Source organism: Triturus cristatus, chromosome 6 (genome assembly GCF_964204655.1).
Source record: "Triturus cristatus chromosome 6, aTriCri1.1, whole genome shotgun sequence".
NCBI lineage: Eukaryota > Metazoa > Chordata > Amphibia > Caudata > Salamandridae > Triturus > Triturus cristatus.
The window spans coordinates 1890907334-1890931843 of NC_140589.1; the positions used below are offsets into that span (position 1 = coordinate 1890907334).

Genomic DNA, 24510 nt, shown 5'->3' on the forward strand with positions numbered 1-24510 from the left:
ACAGAATGAACTTAGTACTTTTGCTTTTCACAGAATGGATTTACGACTCCTAAACTTACGTCCGCACTCGGGCCGGAAATTCTGGCCCGGAGGCGGAGCTTCCGGGCCGGAGGCGGGGCTTCCGGGCCGGAGGCGGAGCTTCCGGCCCGGAGGTGGGGATTCCGGCCGATTTAGCTATGGCTGAAATCTCCACCTCCGGGCCGGAAGCTCCGCCTCCGGCCCGGAAGCCCCGCCTCCGGCCCGGAAGCTCCGCCTCCGGGCCGGAATTTCCGGCCCGAGTGCGGACGTAAGTTTAGGAGTCGTAAATCCATTCTGTGAATAGCAAAAGTACTAAGTTCATTCTGTGAATAGCAAAAGTAGTAAGTTCATTCTGTGAATACCAGAAGTACTAGGTGCATTCTGTGAATACCAGAATGGTACTAAGTTTAGGATTTAGTCTTAAGTTTGTTCTGTGAATCGGGCCCTACACCTTTAATAGAACAGGTCATACATCTATTCTAGATTTCATCTTGATAGACACAAAATCTTGGCATAGGGTGATAGATTTTAAGATTGTTTCCCGCCATGACAGTGAGCATAATGCTCTTATCCTAGAGGTAGTATTGCCATGCGCTGAGAGCGTATCTGAACTGAAACCACCTCCTGACTCCAGACTAACACTCACCAATTGCAGGAAGAGAGTTTGATGGAGGGATATTTCCCAATCTGGGGAAAAATTGTCCTCTTTATTCCAAACCATTATTTATTTTCTTACCGTTGCGAATCAATCCATTCTGTCCAATGGCACCTCTTTCTCTCTCTTCAAGCTTTAACATCCACTATGGCTAATATTTTTTATCTCAATTAAAAAATAAGCGAAACATTACACCACGACACCCCTGGTATAGTGATAGCTGCTCTATGGCCAAGTCAGCTCCTATCATTGCTTTCAAGGCCAAGGATAGGCTGCAAATTAAGGGAAAAATGGGGCATACAAAAGTACTATCTACAAGGAAAAACAAAGTTTGGAATGTGACAAGTGGGACACTCTGGGAGGCGCCGTATGCACCTGTAATGAGGACCTGAACGGGGTGGACCGGAAGTGGGAAGAGGATGGGCCACAACCGTCCCCACCGGAAGTGAACAGTGGTCTAGTGGCGGATCGAGCCAGGAGGGAGGGGCTAGTGACGAATACGGAACAGAAGCGCCCAAATACGACAAGAGGAGGGGAGACGAGACGCGGCAGCATCGGAGGAGAGGAAGAGCGGGAGTCGAGTGCAGAGCGGAGCGAGGTGGCGGAAGGCAGCATCGGAGGAGAAGAAGAGCGGAGCGGAGAGAGGCGGCGGAGGGCAACAGCGGAGGAGGAGAGCAGGAGTCATATACGGAGTGGAGCGAGGAGAGGAACGGAGGAGGCACGAAGGAACCAGCACAGCGGGACACCAGAAGAATACTGTGCACAGCGAGTATACCCAGCGGGTTAGAGAAGGGAGAAGACGCCCCGGGTCCTGACGCCACGGCCCTGGAAAGGGGTCGTGGCCTGAGGCACTCGCCTCAGGATCATTCTGGTGGGGGTGGTGGGGAGGTCTGGGGAGGTAGGGCACACAGGTGTGTTACGTGTAAAATTCCGACACCCACCTTACCCTTTAACACACATCTTTCCTTTGGTGACGGTAGCAAGAGCCCCTTGACAAAAATAAGACCAGGCATTGACCCCAACCTATTTTGTTTTATTTTCCCTTCCCTACCCGACAGCAACAAGAGTGAAAGAGAGAGAGAAACCCAGAAGACCATGACAGCCCCGGCTCAGACCTCAAGGAGAGGACTTTTCTTTTCCTTTTTTTTTTCTTTTTCGTGTTCAAAATAGCCTGAATGAACCTCAGCCTTTAACTTCTTTATGAGAACTCTGGACCACATCACCATAATAAAGGCCAAAAACTCCACTTCCTACGTTTTTGTGTTCCCTCACACCCTCACGACCGCTCACGCGGCCACAGCACCCGTGTTATGAGGACCTTTTGGAATGTGGTTAACACAGGTTGCTCGGAAGGCAAACAGGCAATAGAACCCAATATAGGGGCGGAAGTGTGGAAGGCTCATTTTGAGTCTCTCTAATTAAGGGTAGAGGACGAGGCCAGTGAAACTGGTCGTAAGTCCGCAACCAGCAAGATAATTTGCTCTGAGGCCCCCGCTATCACACTTGGGGAGATAGCTGATGCCCTAAGCAAAGTAACACCATCTAAAGTAGCAGGGCAGATAAGATTCCTGGGGAACCTACCAACTGGGCCCCCTACTTGTGGACACTATTTAATGCCACCTTACAAGGAAAGCTGATCGCTGCTACCTGGGCAGGGGCGGAAATATTGCCAATTTATAAAGAAGGGTCACCACTTCTTCCCATAAATTTTAGACCGATAAGCCCTATTGACGTCAGCCCAAAAATATTTGCCTGCATGCTGTTCTCCTGCTCTCAAAAGAACCTATGGGTGTCCAGAAGGTCCTAGTCAATTTCTATGTCTTTTGTAAGAAAAGGGGGTTGGAGATCAATTTGCAGAAAACCAAATACATGGGGCCATATGTAGGTAGCCAAATACCGGTCGGTAACGGACGAAATTCGGCAAAACACACGTTACCGACCGGTATTTAGATAGTTGAGATGTAGGAGGCCAAAAACACATATTCGGTAAATATGAATCGGTAAATACCGATTCAAATTTACCGACTTCAAAAATACCGCTTCAAATTTACCGAATACACATTTTCCGAATCGGTAAATATGAAGTGGTAAATATGAAGTGGTAATACGGAAAAATGTTATGTATGTAAATTCGGTAATTAAGAAATCCTTCAAATTCGGTAAATAAGAGTCGGTAATTAACACTGATAGAAAGCAGGTGGTAATTTTCAACAGTGCATTTAAGCAATCCCAAAATGCAACAGCATGGACAACATGGCTGCTCTGTATGTCATTGCAAGGCGGCTACGTCTACAGGCTGCAGGACTGAGGATATGGAGACGGGAGGAACGCATCTACAGACAGCGCATCACACTCTTCCAACTGACTGACGCAGAGATACATGAAAGGTACAGGCTACACCCCCAAACCATCTTGGACCTGATAAGGGACCTGCACCCACTCCTGGACCAGCCAACAAGAAGGGCCCATGCCATACCACCACATGTGCAGGTGCTCTGCAGCCTACACCTACTTGCATCTGGCAGTTACCAGGGGGTGATAGCTGCGGTGGGCGGTGTTTCCCAGAGTTGCATGTCCCGTTTCTTCAGGAAGTTCCTGGATGCCATGATGCAGAGAATGCACCACTACATCAGCTTTCCAAACACACAGGCCGAACTGCAGAAAACTAAAACTGACTTTTATCATATGGCACAGTTCCCCCATGTCATTGGCTGTATAGATGGCACACACATCCCAATCTGCCCACCAGCTGCCACTGAGCACATCTACAGAAACAGAAAGTCCACCCACTCCATCAATGTGCAGGTAATCTGCGATGCAGGGAACATCATCACTGATATCGTTGCCAAATTCCCTGGGAGCACCCATGACTCCTACATCTTCCAGAACAGTGGGATCTACACACGACTGCTTGCGGGAGAATTCGGAGAAGGATACCTGCTAGGTAAGTAACAGTGACGCTACATAGTACTCAGTGCCAATCATAGTGTATTGAGGCATGTGACTGATGTCTCCCTTTTACTCACCTAGGGGACAGTGCATATGCCGTGCGGTCATTCATCCTCACTCCCTACCTACACCCATCAACCCAGAGCGAGAGACGATATAATGTGGCACACAAATCTACACGCAACGTGGTGGAGCGCACGTTTGGACTACTGAAGAGCAGGTTTCGCTGCCTCCATAAGAGTGGAGGTGCACGCCAGTACACACCCATCCTCTGCTGCAAGATTATTGCCACTTGTGCGATGCTGCACAACCTTGCCACAAAGAGAGGCACAGAGGTCGAAATGACATATATTGAGGATAATGATGATGAGACTGCGCATGCAGAGGCCAACGCAGCAGGAGTACAAGCAGCAACAGATGGAAGAGTGAGACGGGCAGAGATCACATCCAACTATTTTTGAATGAGTAAGGAGACACAGCCTGTAGTTGGATGCCATGACGTAGTTTAATCAGGCAGCACTACGCCACAACACAAAGGAAACTGTATTGCAACAACAATGAAAAATTAAATTTTGTGAGTTAAGGGTTACTTCACCCAAATGTGTCATAGTTTCGCATGGGGCATTAATGTTTGCGACCACGCGCGGCAGTGCGGGATGGAATTGAGAGGGCGTCCTCACTGGCTGGGGTACCAGTGGCACCACGTTGACGCCTGTTGCTCCGACGAGTGTCTGGGACGGGGGGGTTATGCTGCTCCTGCTGGTCGTGTCTTCTGTGTCGCCAGCATCCAAAGCGCCAGCTGCTGCAGACTGGCTGGTGAGCAGCACTTCCAGTGCACTTGTGACCCTAACCATCCCCCTGGACAAATCTGTGCTGCACTGTGCAAGGCCCTCCTGCATCGCAACAGAGCGCCTGCAGATCAGCGATGTGGCAGTCGCCAGCCGGTTCACTGCCCTCGAGGTCTGATCCTTCCTCTGATGTCCCCTGCGCCGTGTGGCCCTGTCCTCATCGAACTTTGAGCACAGCTCCATGATGGATTGGGACATGTCCCGCATGCCCGCTGCCATATCTGCAATGCCCCCTGCCATGGTGGTGATGCCCTTTTCAATGTTTCCAAAGGTGTTGTGTAGGCCACGCATCTGTCGCTGTACGGACACCATTGCCCTTGCCTGTACGCGTTGTATTTTCACCATGGTGCCCTCAAGACCTGAGAACACTCCATGGCCCTGCCCAAGGGGAGGTGGACTCTGCGGCCGAGCCCTGCGGCGCCGTCTGCCAACAGTGTGTTCTCCCTCAGACTCGGACGGCACACTGGCATGGGTTACATCCTGGGGTACAGTGGACGTTTCCGGGCCCCTCGACTCATCGGATGATGAGTCGGTCACATCCAACCTAGCTGCAGGACGCCTACTCAACCTGTGCTGTGCAGGTGGTGAAGATGGTGGTGAAACCTGCTGCACTGGGGATGCTGGCTGGAGCGGCGATGCTGGCTGGGGTGGTGTAAGTGCCTGTGGTGCCGTTCCCTGGCCGGAACTGGTGGTGGCCTTCTCTGTGCTGGGTGTGTGGTGTGCTCTCTCTCCCTTCTCATGGCCAGTTCTGTGCGCAGTAGTGCCTGTGGACAGAAAAGCAACAGCAGCTAAGTGTACCTGAAGCTTTGTCTTGCTGACATGACAATACAATTTCTAGACAGTATCTCAATGTCCTCGTATCATGTTTGGCCTTTCAGGGACTACATCTCCCATGATGCATTGCCGGCATGCACTAATACCTGTACTGGAGTTGGATTCTCATGGCACATTTTGGGAGTTGGGATAGGGGTAGGGGGGGGCACATTGCTGTGCAAGCGTCTTACCTTGTTTGGAGGTGCCTCTGGCGGAGCTGTCAGCGTCCCCAATCCCCACGATGCTTTCTGGCTCGATCGTTGTCTCCACTAGCTCCTCCAGTTCTGTCAGGGCTGGTGCTCTGTTGCGTCCACCTCCTGTCTGGCTGGCCTCTTTTTTTAAATCTGCCACCTTCCTCTTGGTGATAATGCGGATGTCATACCACCGCTTCTTCAGGACATCGATGTCCCGGGGGGTCACTCCTATGGCATTCACCTGTGCCTGGATTCCAAGCCAGATCTTTCTTTTTTCTGACTCAGGCACTTGCTGTGACAGTTTCCCAAATAGTTTCTGGTGCTGCTTCACGACCTCCTCCACCAGAACTTGCAGCTCCTTTGGGCTGAATTTGAGCTTTCGCTTCCTCTCCCCTCCTTCCCTCTCTGTGTCCTGGCTGGCCATTCTTGCAGTATCCAGGTCTGAATCTGGCAGTTGCTCTCTTCCTCTCCTCAGCACTCCCAGCCTCTCCAGAGTCTGCTAATTGTGTGCACCTGCCTGGGTGTGGCCACTCCCTGGTTGGGTGGGGTTGAGGTTGCACAGGATTGGCTGCTTGAAGTCATGTGTTGTTGAACTGCCGATTCGGTATTTACCGATTCGGTATTTACCGATTCGGAAAATACCGCTTCGGTATTTACCGATTCGGTAAATTCCGATTCATGTTTACCGAATTTTACCGATTCGGTAAAGTTTACCGAATGTTGACCTACATATAACTTACCGATTCTTAAATACCGATTCGGTAAAATTCGGTATTTATGAATCGGTAAAAATAATTTACCTACATATGGCCCATGGTGTTTAATGCTGGCAATAGCACTCAGACAAATCCCTGTTTAGAAGGCAGACCTCTTGAGAGGGTGTCCGTTTTCGACTACCTTGCTATTACGCTCACAGAAAAAATGGATTGGGGTGCCCATATTAAAAAAGCTAGCTTAAAGCTTGCCTAGACGACGGGGGCCCTGATAAAGGTATTTAAGAACTCCATCCACAAATATGTGGGCCCGGTAGTGAAAACTTTACAAAGCACAAGCAAGTGGTGCTGCCCTGTACGGGGCCGAAATCTGGGGTCACCGTCCATCTGGCATTATAGCAAAAACTGAGAACTCCTTTACCAGGCAGTTATTTGGCCTTCCCCTTAGCTCCCCTCTTACACCACTTCATCTGGACATTGTGATTAGATCATTTGCAGATGAAGCTGCCGTTAGACCTCTCCTATTCTGGCGACGTCTGTGGGGCACCCCTGAACTGGCTGTATATTGGTAAGAGCTGAGCGAGGTATTGAGTATACAGGGTGCGAGCAAACTACCATGGTTGGCCTTTGTCAAAGACACATTTGTGTCAATGGGAAGGGGCAACCAGTGGCACAATGAAACCTGTCCTACAATATCTAGGAAGGACTTGATAGGGAGCTATCGGGAGTATAAACTTGCCCGACTTCAAGGGAGCTCCTTGTCCGGCTCATTGACTGCAGCGTTTTTAGGAATAAAAGAGCCTGTTCTGGATGATATTTAGCCAGCCCTTGCAAAGAAATTATACTTGCAGTTCAGACATGGGGTGCTCCCGTTGCGGGCTTTTACAAATAAAGGAGCGGACTCACCAAATTTGGGTTGTCCGGCCTGAAGCAATGCAGCAGAGACAAAATATCATGTAATATTTCTGTGTCAAGGCTATAAGAAGGCGAGACACTGATGGCTAATCCAGCTATGCAGAAACCTGGGATCTAAGCACTGCACAGGGCTTTTTAGGATATTGAAATACGACACCCACCTGCCTATTGTGTTCTCAATAGCACGCTTTTTATTTTCTATGTGGTGCGTATGGAGAGCTCTCCTTAAGATTAGCCCATAGGTTTTGCTTGACCATCTTATCGCTTTTCTTTTAATTGAAAGAGATATATTTTTATCTTGTATAAAATCATGTTATGATCTTTAGATAACCTTTTTTTAACTATAATATCTTGTATACTTGTTTTTTTGTACTTTTTTCAAGCATTTTTTTTTTTTAAATGTAATCAGACAATGACGGCCTTGTATTTAGTAATGTGAACCCTGGCTCCTGGAAAAGGGCTCTTGTCCATGTAGCTTGCACATATGCAAAGATGTTGTAAGGCACTTGCACTATTTTCCTGTAGATAATTATAATGGAGGGATTTGGGGTTCGTGTCTGTGCATATTTGAACTGCTTAGTGCTCTTTCCATCTTGTTATGGTCTTTGTATTGCACATGTAATGCACCTGCACTTTAATGAAACCTGTACTCATAGGCCAAATTCCAGGTCTCCGGAGGTGGGAATGTGTGATTTTTTTTGCAGTGTTTTATGGATTATTAATGTGTAATACATGAATTTTTGTGAGCAATTCTGCCCTCCATTTAGATCATCAAACTGTATTCAATTCAATGTAATGCATTGTAATTTTATCTGTGCTTTTATGGACAAATGTACAAAATAAAGTTATATGATGATGATACTAATACTTGCATAGTGTTTGCCGTATCCAGGTTTTCGCAGAAGGCATGGTGTATATGTTTAAAATTAATCAAGTCCTGATGTTAGATTGAATGCAAAGACTAGATTTTTGTAGATTTTTAAAAATTGTTGTGAATGATATGATTTCGGAGAGTCTATTGTATTTTTTATATTTCTTGGGCATTTATGAAGCAAAATAATTTGTTAAGGTGAAGTATATTATGAAGATTTTATACTTTGAAGTTGTTGCATTTATTTTGTATTTCCTTAAGTGGAGGGGTCAATGAACCTGAGCAAACAATGAAGTAAAGGGTTTTGGCTTCCACAGGATTTGTTTTTTGTTCATTACAACCTCACTGTTTACTTTAGTATGATTTGCAATAATAAAAACTCTGTATTGTACAAATAAGAACAGAACCCTACTAAGTTACGGCATTCGGATTTTATTGCTGATTTGAAGTTTCAACATTTGTTCAATCAGTTACAGAACTACAAGCAAAGCCTTCTCCCTTTCATCTGAAACAGTAACACAGTGTACAAGGCAAGGATAGAGATAGAAGAGAGACAGAAGGGAAAGGAACACCAACAGCTGGATCTAAATCTACCCACAGCCCCTGCCCTCATCCAAGAGACAGTGTCAAGGGGGGCTCTGCCCTCATACAAGAGACAGTGTCAAGGGGGGCTCTGCCCTCATCCAAGGGGCAGTGTCAAGGGGATCCCCCTTCCCTCATCCAAGGGACAGTGCAAGGGGGTCCTCTGCCTTCATCCAAGGGGCAGTGTCAAGGGGGGCTCTGAGCTCATCCAAGGGACAGTGTCAAGGGGGTCCTCTGCCTTCATCCAAGGGACAGTGTCAAGGGGGGCTCTGCCCTCATCCAAGGGGCAGTGTCAAGGGGAGCTCTGCCCTCATCCAAGGGGCAGTGTCAAGGGGGGCTCTGCCCTCATCCATGGGGCAGTGTCAAGGGGGGCTCTGCCCTCATCCAAGGGACAGTGTCAAGGGGAACCCCCTTCCCTCATCCAAGGGACAGTGTCAAGGGGATCCTCTGCCCTCATCCAAGGGACAGTGTCAAGGGGGTCCTCTGCCCTCATCATAGGGACAGTGTCAAGGGGATCCCCCTTCCCTCATCCAAGGGACAGTGTCAAGGGGATCCTCTGCCCTCCTCCAAGGGGCAGTGTCAAGGGGAACCTCTGCCCTCATCCAAGGGACAGTGTCAGGGAATCCTCTGCCCTCATCCAAGGAGCAGTGTCAAGGGGATCCCCCTTCCCTCATCCAAGGGACAGTGTCAAGGGGGTCCTCTGCCTTCATCCAAGGGACAGTGTCATGGGGGTCTTCTGCCCTCATCCTAGGGACAGTGTCAAGGGGGGCTCTACCCTCATCCAAGGGACAGTGTCAAGGGGAGCTCTGCCCTCATCCAAGGGACAGTGTCAAGGGGATCAGCTGGTATTGTCAAAATTAAAACAGACCTTGTGTCGGGCTCAACAAATACTCTTATCAGACACTCATGATGTCCTGCAGCCTCCGTATCATCCCTAAACAGCGCCCCACCACTAAGCAAGCAAGATGGTATTGTCAGAGATGGGCCGTGCAAATCTGTCTTCAGAAGACCAGGGTAGATCTTATCCAGGCACACGTGCCTCTCTGCCACAAGTAATCCTCAATGTACTGGGAGTTGCCGAATAATTTGTGCTCACACAAGGCTGGCTAATGTTCTGTGTCAAGGGGGTATGATCAGCAAGATGCAGAGGTGTCAGCGAAGTACATCCTTCCCTCATCGAAGGGTCCTTCTTGCAGTGGACACTGGAAAGGCTTCTTGATGCGAGATCTGTCCGGTGCCTCCAGTGACAAGCGCAGGCGGAGCAGGAGCTAGTCATGGATAGGGGGTGGTGGAGGTGTGGATCCAACTAAGGAGCAAATGAAGAATAAAATCAATACAATTATGAAGCTGTAAAGATATAGACAATCAAGCTAACAACCCTCCATTGTAACAACTATCCTTATCTACTTACTGTTCGCCCCCTCAATGTGTATGCACTAGAGGTTATAAAAACCATTGCTTGAGGGAGTAAAGCATAACATCAGAGAAAAGTGTAGTGAGGGACTGATTAAGCATCATCATACACTGGATGCAGGGTTGGTGTAAATCCTTCCCATGTAGAGTGTGCAGTAAGAGAGGGCCTTTGGAGGCACACACCTGCCTCATAAACATGTCCCACATCCAAGTGAGTGTTGGGCTTGAGTAAAGAAGAGTCTGCAGGGCCTCAGTACCCACCCAGGAATCCTGTTCATGCCCAAGAAGAGGGAGTGCTCCTGGAGAGGGATGGATCAGGGAGGCCACAAACCTGCTGACATCCTTTCTATTCCCACTGCCTGAAAGCTGGAACACACCAAGGAAGAATATTGTGGCAGCGAGTTAAATAACTTTTTTACTTTTCCTTATACTTTATCATTGGTAGTCTCCTCAGTCAGAGGGGAGATCTCCTATTAGTAAAGCATAGGGAACATTAAAAGTGTTTATTAAACTTTATAATAAATTAGTAAAAATATGTTTATTTTAAATAGTAATGTAAATTAAGTTTCTATATTGATTGATGGCACAGCACTATTAACTTAGTTAAATGTTTAAATATATATTAAATAAAATATGGATTATTTTTCTGATGTTTACGTTAAAAAATAAATTCCCACCTAAAGAAACCATGCTTTATGATGTATTAGCAGTTACAAAAATGCTATACATAGATTTATATAGAATTAAAAGTAGTATATTTATATTTTAATAACAAGTAATGTTACATAAACTAATTTATAATTACGTTTTTTACCATTACATTATATTTAGTTATATGTTGGATTATTTTAAATAATGTAATTTAACATTATTTCCTATGTGGTTTTATTTTAAGTTTCTACTTTCATTAGTTTCAATGAGGAGGATGGTGCAGTACCTGCAGTTGGCCATGTGTGGTGTTTGACTTGCTGCAGTTTCTTTTTGCAGTGGTATCATACACTCATAAATTTAGCCCCACTCCCTCTCTCAGGAGGTTGAAATGTGTAAGTCTTTAAAATACTCATGTGTGCAAGTTCAACTTTGTGAATAGCGCCCATTGCGAGGTTATAAGCTTTGCATTCTGTGTATGGATTGTGCAGAGGGGGTTCGCCGACCTGTGCCCGACCACTGCGGGCTGCAACGCTCACTGAACACAGCTTTTGGCTACAGAGCTCTGGCCAAACTGTTTTAGGTTTGTTAGGTCGAGCCTAGAGCAGCGCATGCGCTGCTTGCTCGACTTTTAGTAAAGGAGTTTCCATAGTGCTACCAGAGGCTTTTGCTGGCCTCAAGCTTGCGTGCATGTGCGTGTGAACGTGCACAGGCCATCTGGCTTTTTGTAGTGGCTCATTAAGCCTTACAGCCTGTGAATCCCCTCCCCTCCCCTACCCCCTCCCTTCTCCCACTCCCACCTCGTCAGCTTTATTTTCACTCCTCTCGCGCATCTGTCTCTTTCTTCTGTCTGTTCCTCTCTCTCTCTCTCTCTCTCTCTCTCGTCTCTTATCTTTTTCTCTCTTTCCTTTCTCTTTCTATCCCCTTCCCTCCCCTACCCCCTCCCTTCTCCCACTCCCTCCTCGTCAGCTTTATTTTCACTCCTCTTGCGCCTCTGTCTCTTTCTTCTGCCTGTTCCTCTCTCTCGTCTCTTATCTTTTTCTCTCTTTCCTTTCACTTTCATCCCCTCCTTACCATCCCCTATCCCCTCTCTTCTCCCACTCCCTCCTCGTCAACTTTATTTTCACTCCACTCGCGCATCTGTCTCTTTCTTCTGCCTGTTCCTCTCTCTCGTCTCTTATTTTTTTCTCTCTTTCCTTTCACTTTCTCTTTGAGCTGGTTAGCTTCTGTAGTAAGGACTTCCCATTGCGAATTTGGTAACAATACTGTTTTGATGTGCTTTAAACATGTTATTTTTGCGTGTACTGTCAAATTGATAGAAAAAGAATATAATATGCATCTTCATCCAATAAATGCAAGGCTTCAAAATAAATTGAATTTCTGAGGACAGATGAGCGAGTGACGTTCTGAAAAACGAGACACTATTCCCAGGCAGTCTTGCTATAAAAGGTGCAGGAGTTGAACCCGAGCACTGCCATTACGGCAACAAAGTCCTCTTATCAGCCTAACTCTGCTTTGTGATTTGGAGCCTTCCCTGCTCTCTCTGGGCTGACTTATTTGCTTTCCCAGCAGGACGCGACTTTCATACAGCAGCCTTTCCCAGCAGGGCGGGCTCATTCCACAGAACACGTCCCCGCCTGTGAAGTCATCTCCCACCGGCCGCATTTTTCCCATGTGACAGCAAGCGGCTGAAACTGTCCCCATTAACAAGTTTAACTTTCCGAGTCTAGTCTAATGAATATTAGGCAATTTACTTGTTGAAGCAGGGAGGGTAGGGTGACCGAGCAGTGGGGGTGGGGTTACTTTGTGCAGGCCCTGCTGTTCTCTACTGTGGCAGCATTCCCAACAGAAGGATTTGGGGCTGGTAATTGGAGCCCCAGATAACAAGCATGTTTTCTCTTGTTTCTTTCTGGTAATGGAGTCCCTGTCTGGTGTGTAATGATCCTTGTGGGCAGATCGAATGAGGCATCTGTAGGAAAACATTTGGCAAAGAATGATGGCACCAACCAGCAAGCATTACCACGGTTATCTACTGTCTCGAGAAAATTTTGCTGAGGGCACCGCTCATATCAAAGGGGAAACAAGCATTGGCATAGCCAATACCTCTCGCCTTTGGGACCTTATAAGTATTTAGTTATGCAGCACAATATCCTTACTGCAACAACATCAACTGTTGCATGGCTAAACACTTATAAGGTCCCAAAGGCGAGACCTATTGGCTATGCCAATGCTTGTTTTCATTAGAGTTTGTGAATCTCCTTGTAGGGTTTGCAAGCCAATGGCCAGCTTCAAAGCCAGGAACCACGACCCCAGGGCAAGTGTCAGGAGCCTGTGCTGGACCCGCCATTGGGGTCATGGACCTGATTCCGGGTCCACAAACCCTGCAGAGATGCTCTACAGATGTTCTTGCTGCTGCCTGCAGATGTTCTTGCTGCTGCCTGCTAGTGAATTTCTATCCATGAAGAAACACAGTTAAAGGTCAGTTATGGTTCAGTGAACACAAAACTGAAAAAGCCCTGAAATTGCCAGTTATGTTGTGCAGCACACTATCCATGCCAAAACTCATATTAGTCAATAGAGCCTTTATTGCCCCCCTCCCCCCCCCACCCACTACCCCGATGTATCATTGCTCTCTTTGGCAGATCTGCTCAGATTTTGATTAAACAGGAAACTCAACATTTTGGGTGGATTCCTCAAGCTTTGACAAATGTATAATTTGAATACTTTTCTGACCTCTTAAACATGGAAGTCACTGCCACATTATGTGTAGATCTATGAAACAGTACCAACAGGATTAGTAAATAAAAACATATTTGGACCCCCCCCCCACCACCTCCCCTTCCTTTAGCTCTCCATCCATTGGATATGCACATAACTTGAAATAACCTGAAATACTGGCCCTGGTGCACCTCCCTAACTGCATGCTGCTTTCCATGCAGATTCATCAAACAGCACCAAAGTTATGAGCAAATCAAGATTCTCTTTAGCTCCGCCCCTGTCTCTGAGGAGGGGACTCAGTACTTGACATACCATAGAACCCGCAGCCCTCCAAGCCTTTGCCAAGTGTTGTGAAGAGTTGCCACACAGCACTGATTTAATGAGCACTTTTGTGCCCCCTTTTTACCTGCCCAAAGTGAAGCTGCACAAAGTTGAATATACAGAGTCCTCTCCACATCCCATGTGTCTGCCAGATTTCATGCATCACCAAAGAAACCAAGAGCAGGACAGACAGGCTGACCCTCTGGTACATTCTGTGGACATTCATCACACAATGACAAAATGGCTTTTGACTTGCTGTCCTTCCACTGCCCACCGCCTCCCGCCCTGGATCATCACACAACCTGAGGCCCCTGCAGCTTCATCAAACAGCACCAAAGCTAGAAGGAAATGTAACCTGTGTCCCTTCCTCCAGCCTTCCCTCCCCTCTCCTTGATGGATTGACACAGACCCTGACAAACCGGCAGCACACCGATCCCCTCAGGCATCTGCAAACATCTGTGCTCCTGTGTCACACAGGGTCAGCGTTATTATAAAACCAGCCCTTGCCTGTCTCCTTTTCTACCTGCCTTTCCCCTCTGGTGCATGTGCATGAAGTTGAAAATACAAAGGGTGGTCTCCACGTATGAAGTGTCTGCCATATTCCATGCATGTCAAACAGAGCCAAAGATACAAGCAAATCAACAAATGGCTTCCAACTGACAAGATAGAAAGAAGATAGACAAAGTGTGAACCCCTTCAAGCCTTTTCCGCACCTTTTCCAAGCGCTAATGTCTCAAGCATGGCTGAGGATGTTTAGATCAAACCAAGGAGAGCACGCCTTCTGAGTCAAGTTTAGAATGACTGTAAACAGTGGTGTATATCTGTAGGTGCGAGAGAAGGTTCCCTAGGAGCTAAAATGGGAAGCACATCTCTGTTTTACCCCTTTTTGGCTATGTGTGCTCTGCAGGTAACTGCGTGAAGGGGCCGTGGCCTGAACTATCAGAGGGCAATGCAGGTGAACCATAAATAATCAGTGGTGATTACCACAATGCAATAGAAGGTTTCAGATTTTTTATGCACTTTTATCTGGTGTGTGATGTGTGTGCTGTGTGTGTATGCGTTGCACTGTGGATGCAGTGCTATATTCATTCTCTCTCCGCAGCAAGCCTGCAATGCTGCTTCCAGTGCTGCACCTCTTGCATATGTGGAGGAAACTTGCAATGCTGCTGCACGTTCTGTGCCTGTTCTGTGTGTAAAGGAAGCTTGCACTGCTACTACCAGTGATGGGCCTGTTGTGAGTGTGAATGATGCTTGCACTGCTGCTGCCAGTGCTGCACCTGTACCATGTGTGAAGGAAGCTTGCTGCTGCCAGTGCTCTGCCTGATGTGGGTGTGATTGATGCTTGCAATGCTGCCGCCAGTGCTGCACCTGTACCATGTGTGAAGGAAGCTTGCAATGCTGCTGCACGTTCTGTGTGTAAAGAAAGCTTGCACTGCTACTACCAGTGATGGGCCTGTTCTGAGTGTGAATGATGCTTGCACCGCTGCTGCCAGTGCTCTGCCTGTTGTGAGTGTGAATGATGCTTGCACCGCTGAAGCCAGTGCTGCACCTCTTCCATATGCGGAAGATGCTTCCACTACTGCTTCCAGTGCTCTGCCTGATGTGGGTGTGAACAATGCTTGCACTGCTGCTTCCAGTGCTCTGCCTGTTGTGGGTGTGATTGATGCTTGCAATGCTGCAGCCAGTGCTACACCAGTACCATGTGTGAAGGAAGCTTGCACTGCTGCTGCCAGTGCTCTGCCTGTTGTGGGTGCGAACAATGCTTGCACTGCTGCTGCCAGTGCTCTGCCATTTGTGGGTGTGAATGATGCTTGCACCGCTGCAGCCAGTGCTGCACCTCTTCCATATGTGGAGGATGCTTGCACTGCTGCTTCCAGTGCTCTGCCTGATGTGGGTGCGAACAATGCTTGCACTGCTGCTTCCAGTGATCTGCCTGTTGTGGGTGTGATTGATGCTTGCACTGCTGCTTCCAGTGCTGCAACAGTACCATGTGTGAAGGAAGCTTGCAATGCTGCTGCATGTTCTGTGTGTAAAGGAAGCTTGCACTGCTACTACCAGTGATGGGCCTGTTGTGGGTGTCAATGATGCTTACACTGCTGCTTCCAGTGCTGCACCAGTACCATGTGTGAAGGAAGCTTGCACTGCTGCTGCCAGTGCTCTGCCTGATGTGGGTGCGAACAATGCTTGCACTGCTGCTTCCAGTGCTCTGCCTGGTGTGGGTGTGATTGATGCTTGCACTGCTGCTGCTAGTGCTGCACCAGTACCATGTGTGAAGGAATCTTGCACTGCTGCTTCCAGTGCTCTGCCTGGTGTGGGTGTGATTGATGCTTGCACTGCTGCTGCTAGTGCTGCACCAGTACCATGTGTGAAGGAAGCTTGCAATGCTGCTGCACGTTCTGTGTGTAAAGAAAGCTTGCACTGCTACTACCAGTGATGGGCCTGTAGTGAGTGTGAATGATGCTTGCACCGCTGAAGCCAGTGCTGCACCTCTTCCATATGTGGAGGATGCTTGCACTGCTGCTTCCAGTGATGTGCCTGTTGTGGGTGTGATTGGTGCTTGCAATGCTGCAGCCAGTGCTGCACCTGTACCATGTGTGAAGGAAGCTTGCACTGCTGCTGCCAGTGATCTGCCTGTTGTGGGTGTGAATGATGCTTTCTCTGCTAATGCCAGTGCTGCACCTGTACCATGTGTGAAGGAAGCTTGCACTGCTGCAGCCAGTGCTCTGCCTGTTGTGGGTGCAAATGATGCTTGCTCTGCTTATGCCAGTGCTGCACCTCTTCCATGTGTGGAGGATGCTTGCACTGCTGGTTCCAGTGCTCTGCCTGTTGTGGGTGTAAATGATGTTTGCACTGCTGCTGCACGTTCTGTGCCTGTTCTGTGTGTAAAGGAAGCTTGCATTGCTACTGCTAGTGGTGTGCTTGTTGTGAGTGTGAACGATGCTTGCTCTGCTGCTGCAAGATCTGTGCCTGTTCTGTGTGTAAAGGAAGCTTGCACTGCTTCTGCAATGATGTGCCTGTTGTGCGTACGAACAATGCTTGCACTGCTGCTGCAAGTTCTGGGCCTGTTCTGTGAGTAAAGGAATCTTCCACTGCTACTGCCATGATGTGCCTGTTGTGAGTGTGAAAGATGATTGCACTTCTGCTGCAAGGTATGTGCATGTTCTGTGCATAAAGGAAGCTTGCACTGCTGCTGCAAGTGCTCTGTCTGCTGTGGGTGTGAACACTGCTTGCACTGCTGCTGCAAGTTCTGTGCCTGTTCTGTGTGTAAAGGAAGCTTGACTGCTACTGCCACCGATGTGCCTATTGTGAGTGCAAATGAGGCTTGCACTGCTTCTACAAGATCTGTGTCTGGTCTGTGTCTGTTCCGTGTTTCTGTAGGAAGCTTGCACTGCTGATGCCAGTGATGTGCCTGCTGTGAACGTAAGCAATGCTTGCAATGCTGCTACAAGTTCTGTGCCTGTTCTGTGTGCAAAGGAAGCTTGCACTGCTGATGCCCTAGTGATATCTCCTCTTAGTATCTCAATAATGTTTGACAGAATATTTTTTCTGAATAAGAACCAAAATCATGGCTTCTGCTTCTCATGAATGAAGTTTAATGTCCACAAAGATATTCAACCAGAACCGAAGCGCCAGGGGTTAACTCTATAATTCAGATTAGCACGTGCCTCCTCCGTGCTCATCTGTTCGCCTCCATGAAGTATGAGCTTGACCTGTAGCCCTCTAGCCATACATGTGTGAATGTATTTTTAGTATTACACTTATTGCATGTAGCACGCCTGTGTTGTGTGTGCCATTCTGAGTCTGTTTTGCTGATGTCAGCCCCAAGCTGGCCAGAAGCTGGCTGAGCTTTGACCCCACGTGACATGACGTATGAGGCACACGTTGGGCGTTGCCATGGTGACCCGTGCATTGACACCGTACCTGGGTTAGTGCACCTGACGCTGCAGTAGAGCCTGCAGCATTTCTGTGGCCAGTCGCACTCCGCGTCACTCTTGCATTTCTCCGGGACGTTCGGCTTGCCGCATATAATATTGACTGGAGGACACTGCCCGGGTTTCTCTGTAAATAATAATTTTAAAATGTCAGTTTTTGGGTCTGGTTATTAACATCCAAACATCAGAAATGTTTTCTTGATTATCGTGGCCAGTTTTTACGATGCAGACGATCGAAGTTGCAGAGTTTAGCCTTTGTAGTGGGCTAGACAATACTATGCCTAGGCGCAGTTCGCGGAGTTGCACTATGCGGAACTCCGCAAAGTGACTCAAAAACTCTGCCGCGCTATGCTGAGTTCTGCAAGTGGCAGAGTGCATCAGGTCCCACTATTTTTGCTGATTTTTACTGCTGGTGTTTGTCTCGTGCTGGAAAATCTGCCCAAACAGCACCACGCGGAGCGCAAAAGGGCGCTGCTTTTTTCTGCGTCTCGAGTAGATGTTCTACTCAAGCTGCAGCTTCCTCAATGCGAACGGAAGGTTTCTCAACATGAGCAGTAGCCGCCACCGCGCACATGGAGAAATCTCACCGGGAGAGTAAGATTTTCTTCGTTCACACTCGCCAAGTGAGGAAAATACTGCGCTTGGCTAAGCAGATCAGAGTTTTCCAAAACTAAGTTCACTACATTGAGTGCAGAGTGAGAAAAACTCTGCAAACCCAGAAGAGCGGAGCGGAATTTCACACCCAGGCCTAGACATTACACAGCTCACCAAAACCATCCGTGTGCACAACGCACATAACCATGAAGCTGCATCTTTGTGCAACACACTCTTACCTGTGAGGAAGCCTCAGTGTGGAAAACATTTGTAACTGTGAGGAAGTGTCAGTGTGTAGCACACACCTGTGAGGAAGCGTCAGAGTGTAGCACACACCAGTGAGGAAGCGTCAGTGTGTAGCACACACCCGTGAGGAAGCGTCAGTGTGTAGCACACACCCGCGAGGAAGCGTCAGTGTGTAACACACACCCGTGAGGAAGCGTCAGAGTGTAGCACACACCCGCGAGGAAGCGTCAGTGTGTAACACACACCCGTGAGGAAGCGTCAGTGTGCAACACACACCCGTGAGGAAGCGTCAGTGTGTAGCACACACCCGTGAGGAAGCGTCAGTGTGTTGCACACACCCGTGAGGAAGCGTCAGAGTGTAGCACACACCCGTGAGGAAGCGTCAGTGTGTAGCACACACCCGTGAGGAAGCGTCAGTGTGCAACACACACCCGTGAGGAAGCGTCAGTGTGTAGCACACACCCGTGAGGAAGCGTCAGTGTGTTGCACACACCCGTGAGGAAGCGTCAGTGTGTTGCACACACCCGTGAGGAAGCGTCAGTGTGTGACTGTATGAAAGTGCCCATTTTGCATGGTTATCCCCCACTTTTTGCCTGATATCTGATGCATTTTGCCTGAGTGTGCACTGGGTCCATGCCAATCAGGTTATCAGTGCCTGTGTTATTTCCATAAACAGTCCCTTTTTTTCCACAATTGGCACACCTCTGGCACACATGTAAGTCCCTTGTAAAACGTACCAGTGGTACCAAGGGCATTGTGAACAGAGAGGGTCTGCAAGGGCTGCAGTCAAGGCCGGACTGGCCGTAGCAGGCCACTGGCATTTTCCTGGTGGGCCGCCAGGGTGGGGGCCTATTTTGGACTTCTGGGGGGCCGTTTTTGTTAAGGGGGCCAGTTTTGCAATATCAGCCCCCTGTAACAAGAGCAGCTGCAATGTTTTCCACACACCCCTCCCCCCACCCGGTGTGCATTCCCAGTCTGGCCCTGTCCCTGACAATAAAGATTCTTCACCCATAGAGCCACCACGTTCCCCTCTTACAGAACACAATCTGTCCCACTCCAAGGGCGGAGATGTGAGGAGGGCAGAGATGCCAGGAGTTGTGAACACTCAGTGTCACAGCAGTTAGTGGTTTGTAAGGGGGTGAAAACAATACCCTCTGCACAGGGGTAAAAGATCAGCTGCGAGGCTGGGTGGGGAACACACGGGAGTGAGGAGCACACCTGAGAGGGAGAGGGAAGCACACCTGAGAGGAAGAGTGGAGCAGACCAGAGAGGGAGAGGGGAGAACACGTCAGAGGGGAGCACATGTGAGAGGGACAGAGGAGCACACATGAGAGGGAGAGGGAAACACACGTGAGAGGGAGGGGGGCTCACATGAGAGGGGAGCACACATGAGAGGGGAGCACACATGAGAGGGAGGGGGAAGCACACATGAGAGGAAGAGGGGAGCAGACCTGAGGGGGAGCACACGTAAGAGGGGAGCACATGTGAAAGGGACAGAGGAGCACACATGAGAGGGAGAGGGAAGCACACGTGTAAGGGAGAGCACACGTGAGAGGGGAGCACACATGAGAGGGGAGTACACATGAGAGGGAGAGGGGAGCACACGTGAGAGGGAGAGAGGAGCACACATGAGAGGGAGAGGGGTGCACAAGTGAGAGGGAGAGGGGGCTCACGTGAGAGAGTAGCACACATGAGAGGAAGAGGGGAGCAGACCAGAGAGGGAGAGGGGAGCACACATGAGAGGGACATAGGAGAACACATGAGAGGGAGAGGGAGAGGGAAGCACACGTGAGAGGGAGGGGGGCTCACGTGAGAGGGGAGCACACATGAGAGGGGAGCACACATGAGAGGAAGGGTGGAGCAGACCTGAGGGGGAGAGGGGGCACACGTGAGAGGGAAGCACACATGAGAGGAAGAGGGGATCAGACCAGAGAGGGAGAGGGGAGCACACATGAGAGGGACATAGGAGAACACATGAGAGGGAGAGGGAAGCACACGTGAGAGGGAGGGGGGCTCACGTGAGAGGGGAGCACACATGAGAGGGGAGCACACATGAGAGGGGAGCACACATGACAGGGAGAGGGAAGCACACATGAGAGGAAGAGGGGAGCAGACCTGAGGGGGAGCACACGTTAGAGGGGAGCACATGTGAAAGGGACAGAGGAGCACACATGAGAGGGAGAGGGAAGCACACGTGAAAGGGAGAGGGGGCACACGTGAGAGGGGAGCACACATGAGAGGGGAGTACACATGAGAGGGAAAGGGGTGTACACATGAGAGGGAGAGAGGAGCACACATGAGAGGGAGAGGGGAGCACAAGTGAGAGGGAGAGGGGGCACACGTGAGAGGGGAGCACACATGCGAGGCAGAGGGGAGCATAGGTGAGAGGGAGACAGGAGAACAACTGAGAGGGAGAGGGGAGCACACAGAGGGAGAGGGGAGCAGACGTGAGAGGGGGCACACATGTGAGGGAGAGTGGAGCATACGTAAGAGGAAGAGGGGAGCACAGGTGAGAGGGAGAGGGAAGCACACATGAGAGGGAGAGAGGATCACACATGAGAGGGGAGCACATGTGAACTGGAGAGAGGAGCACATGTGAGAGGGGAGCACATGTGAACTGGAGAGAGGAGCACATGTGAGAGGGAGAGAGGAGCACACCTGAGAGGGAGAGGGGAGCACACGTGAGGGAGAGAGCAGCACATGTAAGAGGGACAGGGGAGCACACCTTAAAGGGAGAGAGGAGCACACGTGAGAGGTAGATGGGAGCACACTTGAAATGGAGAGGGGAACACACGTGAGGGAGAGGGGAGCACATCTGAGTGGGAGAAAGGAGCACACATGAGAAGGAGAGAGGAGCACAAGTGAGAGGAAGAGAGAAGCACACCTGAGAGGGAGAGGGGAGCACCTGTGAGAGGGACAGGGGAAAATGAGGGAGAGGGGAGCACACATGAGAGGGAGAGAGGTGAACGTGTGAGAGGGAGAGGGGAGCACACCTGAGAGGGAGAGAGGAGCACATGTAAGAGGGACAGGGGAGCACACCTTAAAGGGAGAGAGGAGCACACGTGAGAGGTAGATGGGAGCACACTTGAAATGGAGAGGGGAACACACGTGAGGGAGAGGGGAGCACATCTGAGAGGGAGAAAGGAGCACACATGAGAAGGAGAGAGGAGCACACGTGAGAGGAAGAGAGAAGCACACCTGAGAGGGAGAGGGGAGCACCTGTGAGAGGGACAGAGGAAAACGAGGGAGAGGGGAGCACACATGAGAGGGAGAGAGGTGAACGTGGGAGAGGGGAGCATACGTGAGAGAGGAGCACAACTGAGAGGGAGAGAGGAGCACACCTGAGAGGGAGAGAGGAGCACACGTGAGAGGGAGAGGAGAGCACACCTGAGAGGCAGAGAGGAGCACACAGAAGAGGGGAGCACACATGAGGGAGAGAGAAGCACATGTGAGAGGGAAGCACACATGAGAGGGAGGGGGCTCACGTGAGAGGGGAGCACACATGAGAGGGAGCACACATGAGAGGGAGAGGGAAGCACACATGAGAGGAAGAGGGGAGCAGACCTGAGGGGGAGCACACGTTAGAGGGGAGCACATGTAAAAGGGACAGAGGAGCACACCTGAGAGGGAGAGGGAAGCACACCTGAGAGGGAGAGGGGGGCACACGTGAGAGGGGAGCACACATGAGAGGGGAGTACACATGAGAGGGAAAGAGGAGCACACGTGAGGGGGAGAGGAGAACACACATGAGGGAGAGGGGAGCACATGTGAGAGGGAGAGGGGGCACATGTGAGGGAGAGGGGAGCACACCTGAGAGGGAGAAGGGAGCAAATGTGAGGGAATGGGGAGCACACATCAGGAAGAGGGGAGCACACCTGAGAGGGAGAGGGGAGCACACGTGAGAGGGGGCACATGTGAGAGGGAGAAAGGAGCACATGTGAGGGAGCGGGAAGCACACATGAGAGGGAGATTGGAGCACATGTGAGAGGAAGAGGGGAGCAAACCTGAGAGGGAGAGGAGAGCACACCTGAGAGGGAGAGGAGAGCACACCTGAGAGGGAAAGGGGAGCAAACGCGAGAGGGAGAGAAGAGCACACCTGAGAGGGAAAGGGGATCACACGTGAGAGGGGAGCACACATGAGAGGGAGAGGAGAGCATATGTGAGGGAGCGGGGAGCACACATGAGAGGGGAGCACACGTGAGGGAGATGGGAACACATGTGACAGGGAGAGAGGAGCACTCATGAGAGGGAGAGGGGAGCACACGTGAGAGAGGAGTACACATGAGAGAGATTGGAGCACACATAAGATGGGAGCACACTTGAGAGGGACAGAGGAGCACACGTGAGAGACGAGGACACGTGAGAGGGAGAGAGGAGCACATCTGAGAGGGAGAGAGGAGCACATGTGAGAGGGACAGGGGAGCACACCTTAAAGGGAGAGAGGAGCACAAGTGAGAGGTAGAGTGGAGCACACTTGAGAGGGAGAGGGGAGCACACGTGAGGGAGAGGGGAGCACACCTGAGAGGGAGATAGGAGCACACGTGAGAGGGACAGGGGAGCACACCTTAAAGGGAGAGAGGAGCACAAGTGAGAGGAAGAGAGAAGAACACCTGAGAGGGAGAGGGGAGCACATGTCAAAGGGACAGGGGAAAACACGTGAGAGGGAGAGGGGAGCACACCTGAGAGGGAGAGGAGAGCATACGTGAGAGAATAGCACACCCGAGAGGAAGAGAGGAGCGCACATGAGAGGACAGGAGAGCACACGTGAGGGAGAGAGAAGCACACATGAGGGAGAGAGGAGCACACATGAGGGAGAAAGTAGCACACATGAGGGAGAGGGGAGCACACTTGAGGGAGAGGGTAGCACACCTGAGAGGTAGAGGGGAGCACGCATGAGGGAGAGGGGAGCACACTTGAGGGAGAGGGGAGCACATGTGAGAGTTGAGCACACATAAGAGGGGAGCACATCTGAGAGGGAGATGGGAGCACACGTGAGGGAAAGGGGAGCACACATGAGAGGGAGAGGGGAGCACACGTGAGAGGGAGAAAGGAGCACATGCAAGTGAGAGGGGAGAACACTTGAGGGAGAGAGGAGCACACGTGAGGGAAAGAGGAGCACACGTGAGAGGGAGAGGGGAGCACACGTGAAGGGAGAGGGGAGCACATTTGAGAGGGAGAGAGGAGCACACGTGAGGGAGAGGGGAGCATACCTGAGAGGGAGAGAGGAGCACACATGAGGGAGAGGGGAGCATACCTGAGAGGGAGAGGAGAACACAAATGAGGGAATGGGGAGCACGCATCAGGGAGAGGGGAGCACACCTGAGAGGGACAGAGGAGCACACGTGAGAGACGAGGACACGTGAGAGGAGCACATCTGAGAGGGAGAGAGGAGCACATGTGAGAGGGACAGGGGAGCACACCTTAAAGGGAGAGAGGAGCACAAGTGAGAGGTAGAGTGGAGCACACTTGAGAGGGAGAGGGGAGCACACGTGAGGGAGAGGGGAGCACACCTGAGAGGGAGATAGGAGCACACGTGAGAGGGACAGGGGAGCACACCTTAAAGGGAGAGAGGAGCACAAGTGAGAGAGAGAGGAGCACACATGAGGGAGAGGGGAGCACACTTGAGGGAGAGGGTAGCACACCTGAGAGGTAGAGGGGAGCACGCATGAGGGAGAGGGGAGCACACTTGAGGGAGAGGGGAGCACACTTGAGGGAGAGGGTAGCACACCTGAGAGGTAGAGGGGAGCATGCATGAGGGAGAGGGGAGCACACTTGAGGGAGAGGGGAGCACATGTGAGAGTTGAGCACACATAAGAGGGGAGCACATCTGAGAGGGAGATGGGAGCACACGTGAGGGAAAGGGGAGCACACATGAGAGGGAGAGGGGGCTCACGTGAGAGAGTAGCACACATGAGAGGAAGAGGGGAGTAGACCAGAGAGGGAGAGGGGAGCACACATGAGAGGGACATAGGAGAACACATGAGAGGGAGAGGGAAGCACACGTGAGAGGGAGGGGGGCTCACGTGAGAGGGGAGCACACATGAGAGGGGAGCACACATGAGAGGGGAGCACACATGAGA

General features: G+C 50.3%; 2 long non-coding RNA genes across 2 annotated transcripts in view; one reads left to right on the forward strand and one right to left on the reverse strand.

The window, feature by feature from the left end:
• Positions 1–1233: 1233 nt before the first annotated feature.
• Positions 1234–8290, forward strand: LOC146822321 (uncharacterized). Its single transcript, XR_014963257.1, has 2 exons — positions 1234–1455; positions 1732–8290. It is a non-coding gene; the product is annotated as an uncharacterized LOC146822321 (long non-coding RNA).
• Positions 8291–8392: 102 nt separating this feature from the next.
• The window catches only part of LOC146822322 (uncharacterized), a 32828-nt gene continuing 16710 nt past the window's right edge, over positions 8393–24510 (reverse strand). Inside the window, exons 2-3 of the long non-coding RNA XR_014963256.1 lie at positions 17580–17717; positions 8393–9864 (exon numbers count right to left, since the gene is read on the reverse strand). This is a non-coding gene — a long non-coding RNA (uncharacterized LOC146822322). The remainder of the gene's footprint in view (positions 9865–17579; positions 17718–24510) is intronic.